General features: G+C 59.3%; 1 protein-coding gene across 1 annotated transcript in view; it reads right to left on the bottom strand.

Annotated features, from left to right (window-relative positions):
* The window catches only part of Galnt9 (polypeptide N-acetylgalactosaminyltransferase 9), a 50,397-nt gene extending 50,180 nt beyond the window's left edge, over nt 1-217 (bottom strand). Inside the window, exon 1 of the mRNA XM_013503535.1 lies at nt 182-217. The gene's annotated coding sequence lies outside the window, so the exon portion shown is untranslated. The remainder of the gene's footprint in view (nt 1-181) is intronic.
* Between the last annotated feature and the right edge of the window lie 10,278 nt (nt 218-10,495).

Raw genomic sequence — 10,495 nt, 5'->3', positions numbered from 1 at the left:
GGGGACCTTCGTGCGCGCGCGGGGAGACCTGCCCGCCCCCTACCCGGCCCCGGGGACCCTCCCTCTTCCCTTGGGGCCCAGCGACGGGAAGAGAGGAAAAGACCGGACCTACTGTGCACCAGACCCGCCCCAGGGCCCCAGGGGGAGGCCCCTTGCGAGTCCCAAGGCCCGCGCCCCGCACCCTGAGAGAAGCAGGCTGCCCTCCGCTCTGGTCTGGCCTCACGCTGGCGTTTTCTACTGTGAGCCTGGGTTCCTGGGAGGGGCAGATGGAAGGCCAGAGTCACAAGGCAGCCGGTGACTTGGGCGTGGGGCTGAGTTTCCGATTGCCCGGCTCACCATTCCGTCCTCAGGGCCCGCAACGGTTTCTGTCGCGTAGTTGGTGCTCAGTAAATATTTGTAGGGTGAATAAATGATGGTATGGTGTTAGGAGGTCACTTTGTGCTGAGTCCTTGATACACAGAATGAGTAAGACACTGCCCTGGGCTTCCCAGCTCCTGGCTGTGTGTGTACACGTGTGCATGTGTGTGTACAAGAGTGTGGGTGCGTGTGTGTGATGTGTCTACAGTGTCTGCATATGTGTGCGGTATCTGCATGTGTGTCTATCCATTGTGCACATGTCTGTACACGTATTTGTGCACACATCTCTGCATGTGCATGTGCTTCTGTGCATGTGTGTGTCTTTACATGCATGCTTTTCTGTGTGCATGTGCCTCTGTGTGCATGTGCCTGTGCTTTCTGTGTCTGCATGTGTCCCTTACATGCATGTACACGTATCTTGCATGTGTGTGTGATGTGCATGTGAGCCTGTATATGCTGAGTGCACATGTGTAGGCCTGTGTCTGAGTGTGTGCACGTGTCATGTCCATGTGTACTGTGTGCACGTTTTCCGTGTCTCGGTGTGCGTGTGTGTTGGTGTGTGTATGCTCTCTGTGTTGTCACATGTTCTCTGTGTCCACGTGTGTCCACGTGCACAGTATGTATGTACCTATTCTGTCTGTGTGTGTGTGTGACTGTGTGGCGGCTTCAGGGATTCTGGCGCCAGGGCCAGCATGCTCTTCTCCAGCGTATGCTTCCCGGCTTTGCGGTGCCAGCCCTCGCTGCGCGGAGATTTTCTGCCCCTCGGGGATGCTGGGAGGCTGAGAGCCCTGCCTCTGCTTCCCGGCTGAGCCTGCCTCTTGCCGAGACATTTGCCTCGAGGCCTCCAGTATGTGCTACCCGGAAGGGCCCGCTGTTGGGCCGAGGCCAGCCCTCCAGTCACTGTCTGGACGGAGCCGGGAATGCACTTTGCTGTCTGTCAGGAGACTCTGGCGAGGCATTGGGCCGGGGACCCAGGTCTGCTTTTGATAAATGCCCACTCTGAGCCCCCTTGGAAAGACTGCAGCCCCCTTGCGCACAACACCAGTGCAGCGTGCCTTCCAGCCCTGGCGTCGGAACGCAGAACCCACCGTGCTGTGCCAGGCTTGCCAAGCTCCTGACCTTCAGGGCCACTGATGACTGATTCTAACAGCATCTGCATGGAGACAGACGCACTGCCCAGCTCTCCCCCAGGAGAAACTGAGGCAGCAAGGAGAACAAGGCCCAGCTCAAGGTCGCACTGATGGCAAAGCCCGGGTCTGGGATGTAAGCCCAGACAATCTGGCTCCAGAATCCAATTTATCAGCCACTTGAGAAAAACACAAGTGCTTTTCATCCCATGTTAACTGAAATCGATGCTAGCGTGCTGTTGCCTGTTGCGGGAGAAGGCATTCCTCCACCCGTGTGAACACACCACGCCTCCCTCTGCAGTCAGTGGGGAGCGGTGCGCCCAGCCCAGTGTTGGTGTTTGGTGAAATCTCGTTGCAAACACAGCATCCCCTTGGGCTGAGGCCGGTCTGGTGCTGCCAGGGGGAGCAAGCCCACCCCCTGGGGGCAGCACCCCAGGGAGGCTGGTGGTGCCCACCACCTCCCACCACTGAGGTCACTCAGAGAGCTGCTGAAGGCCGTGCCCAGGGACACCATGCAGGACAGCCACGCAGTGGTCAGTGTCACCACCTTGGAGTGAGGCTCACTAGTCCCCCTAAAGGTGTGCGAGGCGGAATACACCATGTGGACCACCCGCACCATGTGGGGAGCAGTGAATGCTGCCCTGTGCTGGGGACGAGGACCCTGGACACCAGTGACCTGTGCTCTTTAGACCACAGCAGCTGAGCAGGTAGGAGTTTTACCCCAACTCCCTGCCCCAAGCGCCAGCTCCTGGGTAGGGACCAGCATGGCCATTTCACAGCAGAGAAACCGAGGCAGAGTAGCAGGGTGGAGTTGGGCTTGGGCCTAACACATGAAAGGGGGTGTCCTGGGGCGTCAGGTTCATGGCTGAGCCAGACCCCTGGGTGGGGATGGTGCTGTGGACACCCCTTCTCCAGATGCTGGCCAGGGAGCGGTTGTTCAGGCCAAGGTCTCTGAGCCACAGAAAGCCAACAGCAGCTCCAGGACATGGCCCAGAGATGGGGCTGACACACCCTGAACCCCACCTTAACCCTGCACCCCAACCCATACTGCAGCTGGACCAACTGTGGGGCTACGGAGTCAGCAGAGAAGCCCAGCTTCCCTTGTTTGCTGCAGAGCCTGTGGTTGGGCACCAAGTCCACAGGTGGGCCCACAGCCCGCTGCCCCCCCAGGCGGGCATTTGGTCCCCAGGCAGGTGACTCGGCTCGCAGTGTGCTAGGAGCTGAGAGGGGCACAGTCACAAGCCAGGAGATGGAGCCCAAGGTCCTGGAGGGGGGCAGCCAGGAAGAGAAGGAGCAAGAAAGACAGAGACACAGGGAGAGACAGGGCGACAGAGACACAGAGCGATGGACACACAGGTCTCTGCTGCCCTTCCTGACCTGTAACTGGACACCGCCCCCTCCCACTGTCTGTCGCTGAGGGAGGCCTGGGGGCCCCTCCACACGCCTCTCTCACAGAGGCACTGCCTCCCGCGGCTCCCTCCTGCTCAGGGCCTGGGTTGGAGAGGGTGGGGGTGAGGGGCGCAGGCTCAGCACCCCCCCACTGGGGGGCAGCTGGAGATGGTGGCAGCTGGTCCTGATTGAATCAGAACGGGCCTGGTCTTTGAAGGAGCCGCCTCTTGGGAACAGGAGGCGACCATGACTGGAGAAAGCGCTTTGATTTCTCTGCACAGTCAGAGTTGCTCCGAACTTGGAGCAGCTTTTCTGTGGAGGAGAAAATGGTCACGAAGCCTTCTCCTTTCCAGCTAGGCAGGCAGGTGTCAGTGACTGTCCTCCCTGGGCCCTCAGAAACCGGTGCACCTGGACACATGCCCTGTGCTTTCGGGGCCATCGCTCCCCAGGCCCGAGGGCCAGGCCCACCGCAACACTACCCCGACACCACGCGGAGCAGCAGGAGCAGGCAGGAGGGTGACACCGCCCTCCATGTGGCAGGGGGAGCCCTGGACCCCTCCTGCCCAGGCCAAGGAATTAGGCAAAGGCTGGTGAGCAGCTCTGGCAGCCCTGGGTCATGCGGTTCACCTGGGGCCTGGGGGAAGCTCTGGGCTTAGGGTTAGGGTGAGGGCTGCTCCTGCCATGGGCTCAGATTGAAGGCAGCGCAGGACAGCACAACACGGCCCCTCCGTGAGACTGGGCAAACCCAGAACCCAGGCGTCCTTCTCAATGACCCTTGGAGTGTGGCTTGTGATGCAGGGTAGACATTGCAGGGTCTACTCCGCTCCTATGGAAGCAGTGGCTTGGGGTTCCCGATCACCCCTCGCTGAGCCTCCTCCCTGCCTGGGTATGGCTCCACCCCAGGCTCAGGGCCAATCAAGATGCTCCATTTCACTGGCCATTGGGATTGGCTCACAGACAGACACCTGACAGGGCCAGGCCAATGGGATCAGGTCTGAGGGTGAGAGGTGTGTGTGTGTGTGTGTGTGTGTGTGTGTGTGTGTGTGTGTTAGGGGGGTGCCCGCCCCTTCTCTCACTGTCCTTGGTGCTGACTGTTTCCTTGCTCCCTTGCCTGGGGTGAGTCACCACTGTCACCGAGTGGGACGCTTGTGCAGTGCTGTGTCCTGTGTGCCGTGTGTCCCTCCCTGGCCAGCATGGAGAGAGCTTCATGGGCGCCTGCAGAGCAGAGCTGGAGACCCAGGGAGCTCCACAGAGAGCTGGCGGTGATGCGTGCACGTGGCACGATGGTGTCTGTAGAACCTTGACAGAGTGTGGCTCTCTTGAGGACCCCTGGCCGTCAAGGAGCCGGCCTGCGACCCTGGGCAGGGGACTTCGGCCTCCTCAGTGGTGAGAACAGGCCCCGTGGTTTTGGAGTTGCCAAGTCTGTGGCTGTTTGTCTGGGGCCGCCAGAAGCAAATGCAGAGGCTGTAAAGCAGACAGATTCAAGGAGAGCAGCAAGAACGGCTGCATGGGGTCAAGGAGAGGCCCTGGCACTGGTCAGGGCGCGTGAGGGAGAGCGGCCTGTAGAGGGCGCCCCTCCTCCCTGCCGCCCAGCGCTCACTGGGCATCGTCACCCAGCCAGACGCCAAGGGTCTCAGCAGCTGCTCTTGGCCAGGTGTCAGTCCTGCTGTTGTCAGAGCTCCCAGTGCTCAGGAAAAGTGGCATGCAATGCCCGGTGCCAGGGGGGCGTCCAGTGTCCCCACGGCCGAGAGGTGGGAGGTTACCGGGCTGAGGGCTCCCTCCCCAGCAGTGGGTTAATCTAGCTGTGGGTTCATACAAGGGGGATCAAATACACTGTAAATGTTTAAATTTTTTTAGAAATTGTTACATTCAGAGACACATTGCCATGAATTCTCCTAGAAACACTCCCCTGGCGGTGAGCCCCTCACCCCACCGCTCTTGCCACTTCCTGAAGCAGCTCTGAAGTCCTCTCTTGAGTGTCTTCGTGGAGTGATCAAAAACATGGTGCTGCTGAGCAACTACTCTGAAGATAGCAATATGCAATATAACAACTATTGTTCATCTCCTACACCTTGTTTTGAAATTCTGTATCATTTTTATTGCTTTTTGTCGCTGTTTTTGACTTTGTGTTTTTTAGGTTTCTTGTCTTGTTTTGTTTTTCTCTGTAAAATAAAATTTTAAAAAGAAAAACATATAGTGCCAGCTGTGGCCAAGCGCCACCCGACAGAAAGGGAGGCTCGGCAAGGACAGAGGACCCCAGGGCTGCGTGAGGAGGTGGCAGGGACAAGGGGCTGAGTGTGGGCTCGTGAGAGTGATCTGTGGCCACGCGGCTTTGACGTAATAAACTTCAGATGTTCCTCAAGTTCTCCGCGACCACAGCTTGTGGTTTGCTGGAAGTCACAGAAACAGGAGGGGACCTGGGAAGGGCAGGTCACAGGGTTTGTGCTTAGGGCCCAGATCTTGTCCTCCCCTCCTGGCTATCATGACAGGGTCGCTCTGTCCCACCACACAGCCCCATGCATGACGTGACGTGTGGCAGGGCTGGGACTGTGCACCAGGCCCCCAGCTGTGACACCTGAGGACAAGCAGTGCCACCCTCCTGACAGACCTGCCTGCCACCAGTGGGGCTGGCACTGCTCAAGCATGTGCTCGGGAGCTGGCGAATGCCCAGATGTGAAGTCAGGTGGCTTCAGACAGGGGCACAGACGTGTGGATCCTGATCTGTTGATGAAATCCTATGACCGAGGCTTGGAGGAGCCTAACTATCCCCAGCAGCGGCTCTGTGCACACTAACGCAGTGCTCGTGGGGACTGAGAGCAGTGGGAACACACACACACACACACACACACGTTAGACTGCAATGACATCTGGTAAGCTCCTGGATCCAGCTGTACCAGAAACCCCCATCCATTAAACAACTCCTGGCTATGGAAATCAACAGAGCTCCTGCTTTGGTGAAGCTGGCTTAGGCCCCTGAAGTTTGTTGGAAAAGTCGACTTTCCTAATAGGGAGGGGGCATCTCTGTTTGGAGGAGTCTCCTCAGAATCAGAGGGAGAATTTCCCTGGAGTTCCCAACCTATCTGCCCCACAGGCACCCAGGCCAGAGCTACCAGAGCTCGGGAGCTGAGAGCAGCTAGAGGGGGACACAGGCCCCCCCCCACCAGCACCTCCTGCTCCTCCCCCAGAGCACAGTGACATTTCCACCTCTGTTTCCCTCCCTAAAGTAGCCCTAACCAGAGTTTTCAGGCTGACCTCGCTCAAGGCAAGCCCAGGGAGTCCCCTCCACAGAAGAGGGAGGGATGGCCACCTGTGTGCAAGGGCTTGGTGGGCCCCTTGCGTGAGGCATACGCTGCTCCCTGCCCGGGTACAGCGTTCTCGTCCATCAGGTGCTTTCGAGTGCTTCCGACTGTTGGCCCGGCCCACCCCACGGCTGCACTGCGGTGCCCCTGGCCTGTCCCCTGCGGTAGCTGGAGGTCCCTGAAGTTGCCTCCAGCTTCCCAGTGTCCCTCTCCTGCTGGCCAGAAGTCCAGCTGGGCCTTCCCTGTCCTGCTGATGCCACCTGCCGGCTGCTGGTTCTCACTTCCTCGGGTGCCCACGCTCACTGTGACCGAGTCACTGGTGGTAGTGTCACTGGTGGCGGTGGCTTCGGGCTGTGCATGGCATTCTTGTCCTTGCGCAGGGCCTGGAGCTGCCTTTCCGAGGTGCCGATCATCGCTTTCTCTTCCTGGTGTCCGATGGCACCCGCAGTGCCCCGTGTGCTCTGCCCTGACCAGGAAGCTGGTCCCGGAATTTCACAGTGCGTTCACATCCTGTTTCCAGGCCCTTCAGGGAGGTGACCAGAGCCTTTTGCATCTCTGCTTTGTGGGTGCAGAACATAGCTGGGCTTCATGTTTTGGGGCACAGAGACCAGGCCCCCAGGGCTGAGAGTCAGGCTGGGGTAAGAGGGACGATGGTGTCCTGTGGGTGGGAGCCCTCAGTACCTACTGGGGCCATTCCCAGGCTGGGACGGTGACACAGGCAGCCTGAGACACAGTGCAGGGACACGGGGGGCTGATATGCTCACAGAGAGCCAGCGGCAGAGGCTTCCAACTGGGCTCCTGCCTGGGAGGGCGGGGGAGCGGCGGGGGCCTGGGTCGTTGCAAGCTGAATGACCCATGCACTAGAGAGCACAGCTGCCCACACCCTCTGTACCCCACAAATTAGTTCTTAGGGGAAAAAAAAATCAGTGCTCTTTTGTAGCAGCAAAAAGAAATGGAAAGCACCACGCATGCACTTCCTCTGTTCTTCCCACCCCCACCTGGGGACCGGTGGGTCACCACAGTGCAGGGATGGCAGCACAAGTCCTGTCACCCCTCTCGCCTGCTCCTAGCTGCACATGCACGTGGTGGCTCAGACACACGCACAGCCTGGCACGCACGGCCCCTCGCCTCACCTCTCCTCACTGTCCTGTGCCTGAGTGCCTGTCCTGGGAGCCACCCCACCCCACCCCCCAGCTACCTGAGGCCAAGTTCCCGTCTACTGGCACAAACATGGGAGGCTGACATGCGGGTCACCCGGGGCCCTGCTCCTTCTGGAGTCGGTCGGTTGTAGGGTGCAGGGACCCCAGTGCAGAGGACGGGGTCATCCAGGGACAGGAGCCCTTTGCCTCTGCCTGTGGAGCTGATCTCCTCGGTGCAGACCATGATGGACAGAGCCAAACATGTCCCCTCTGGGCCCGTAGGGCCACCTATCTGGGCTGTCACCTGGCCTGTGGTCCAGCAAACCCTGACAGTCCCCTGTGTCAGAGTCACCACCACGCCACAAGGCTCCGGGCCAAGACCGTGACTTTCACATCCCGCAGCTCAGGCCTGGGACTTCGCCAGCCCTCACTTCTGTGTAATTTTATCTAATTGATCAATTAAACCCAAATAATTCTTAAACCAGCCGTAATAACAGTTATATAATTTCAGCACGACATATAATTTTCTTAACAACTTTATTGCAGGAAATTGCTCACCAGGATGTGCCGTCTGCCTTTGAGGAGCCGTGGGCTCTGAGCAGCGAGACATCGGGTGCCGTCCTCCGGGTGCAGGGACTGGAGGTCTGGGGACACCACGGGAGGAGGCAGCTGGACAGGGGACTGGGTCTCCCACCCTTTCCGTTGCTCCCCAGGGTGCAGGGCTGAGGGACTGGGTGGTGGATGCGGCGACTGCTACCCCAGCTGCTAATGACATGAAATCACAGCTTCGCTGTTGGGTTTTATAGCTGTCACCCACTGCCACGGTGGCGCTACCCAATAAGCAGCCCCATACAGACTCCAAGAGGCAAGAAGGAGATGTTTAGCTTTCAAATGCTGATGGCCCATGGAGCCCCTGGACAGGCTCACCCCGAGTCTGTGTCCCTGTGATCAGGAGGCGGTTTCACTCGACATCTGTGCCTATGCCTGGCTTGGGCTCGGCTGACCACTGTCCCCGGCAGCCTGGCCGGGGTGCGGCACGGTGACCATGAGTAAGCAAGACTGTGACCCCGTGGCAGTGCTCCTGTGATGACAACCTAAAGGGGCAGGGCTCTCGGCAGCCCTTATCCTGGTCACTCAGCCCTGTGTTGGGGCTGGGCAGAGTCCCTCATGGGCCTGTGCGGGGCACAAACACCTCCTGTGTCTGGCAGTGGCTGAGGTCCAGCATCCTTGCTGGCCATGTCCCCTGCAACCGACTTCCTGCCACCAAGGTCCAGCTCCTGAAGGTCCCCCACTTCCTGGTTGTGCCACACTCTGGGGACCCTCTTGTCAGCCCTGGCCCGTGGGATGCCACAGAGCAGATCCCAGCAGTATCACAAGACACAGTGCTGTTTCCAAGGCATTTGCTCCTGGGCCCCTTCCGTCCCCACCTGTGGATGTGGGTCAGTGAGTGTCCGGAGTCCACGGTGTCTGGGAGAGGCCATCAGGGTGGGTGCTGTCCCCGGGGTAGGCGCTGCCAGCCTGAAGGTCATGGCTGCACATGCCAGAAGACGACTGGGGCAGCTCGGGCGCGAGCTGGGCTCTCGGGAGGATGTGGCGCAACGTGGAAAAGCAGGGGAAGCAGTGGACTTGGAGCAGTGCAGAAGCTGTCCTGGGGCAGCGGCAGGGAAGGTGGCCATCTCGGGACCTCACCGTCCCCGCTGGACCATCAGCTCCTCCCTCACAGTTCCGGCAGAGGCACCCTGTCGAGAGACACCCCCTCCAAGGTTCCTCCAGGACACACAGTAGGGAGGAGACAGCAGGGCCAGGCGACAGCACAGAGGGCGGGGCGGCTGTGACGAGGTCCTCAGGTCGCATCAGCCCTGAGTCTCCACCACACAGCGATGTCCCAGGACACCGCGCAGAGCCCATGGAGCCCGTGGGAGGAGGCCACTGCCCCACTCTGTGGCCCGGCTTCCTGGCTGTGACAGATCCTCCCTCACCACTCATGTGCGGTGGGGGGGAGCACAGCCCACAGTTCGAGAGCCCATGGCTCCCACCACGCAGAGCCCATGAACACCACGCAGGGAAGGTGGCTGGGCTGGGATGCAGAGAGGGTCAGCCCTGCCTTTCCCCGGGACACTGGCCTCGAGGGTGTCCCTGGCTCTTCTGGTATTTTCGTGTCATCGTCCTGCAGCCCTGCTGGTGGCAGCTTCCCCCAGGTGCCCTCATCTTCCCCTTCCCTAGGAATACTGCTCTGCTACCATTTTACAGACCACAGGGGCTGAAGGGGTGCCCCGAAGCTCATCACTGAAGTCCCGGCTCCAAGTCCTTAGAATGGACCTTTGGGAGTGGGGTCCCTGTAGCTGTGAAGGGAAATCCACCGGCACATGTGGCAGGGGAGAGGGGAACCTGGGGAGCTCTCGAACTGTGGGCTGTGCTCCCCCCCACCGCACATGAGTGGTGAGGGAGGATCTGTCACAGCCAGGAAGCCGGGCCACAGAGTGGGGCAGAGGCCTCCTCCCATCCTGTCCAACCCCGCCCCGCCCCATGTGGGCAGTGGGAAAAGGTGGAACTGCCTAGCGGGTCCCCAGGGTAGAGCAGCCCAAGTGTCAGTAGCCCTCTCAGGGAGGGTGAGCCCGAGAGGCTGAGGGCCCAGGCAGGGTCTGTGTGAGCCAGGATAGCTGGGGCCTCAGCAGGATATTGCTTCTGGCTGTGTGCCTGCATGCATGCATTGGCGTGTGTGCAGGCAATATGGACATAGCATCCTGTGCGTGTGTGTGTAGACCGCATTGTGTGTGCATGTCTGTATGAATGTATGTGTGTGTATGTGCATACATAGCACTGTGAGTGCTTGAATGTGTGCCCCCACATGTGCATAGTATTGAGTGTGCATATGCATACCTGTGTATTGTGCAGGTGCACACATGTGTGATGTGTGCATAGCTGTACATGTGCATGTTTGGTCATGTGATGAACACAGATGTTCCAGTCAGTGGTGGACCACATATACAACAGAGGGCCTGTACAGTCACCTTGCCTTCTGACCTTGCAGCTGCCTTTGTCTGTGCTTGCATGCTCTGGGTTGTTCATGCTGTAACTAAGTTGTCCAGTGATATGTTCCTAACATGTGCTGCCAACTTATTACATTTGTGTGCAAGCATATGCCTGTGTCTATCTGCATGAGTGATGTGCAAACACAGTGACC

This window comes from Chinchilla lanigera, unplaced genomic scaffold, assembly GCF_000276665.1.
Source record: "Chinchilla lanigera isolate Chin_1 unplaced genomic scaffold, ChiLan1.0 scaffold00081, whole genome shotgun sequence".
In the NCBI taxonomy this organism is placed as follows: Eukaryota; Metazoa; Chordata; class Mammalia; order Rodentia; family Chinchillidae; genus Chinchilla; species Chinchilla lanigera.
This window is presented reverse-complemented; position numbering and strand designations above follow the sequence as displayed.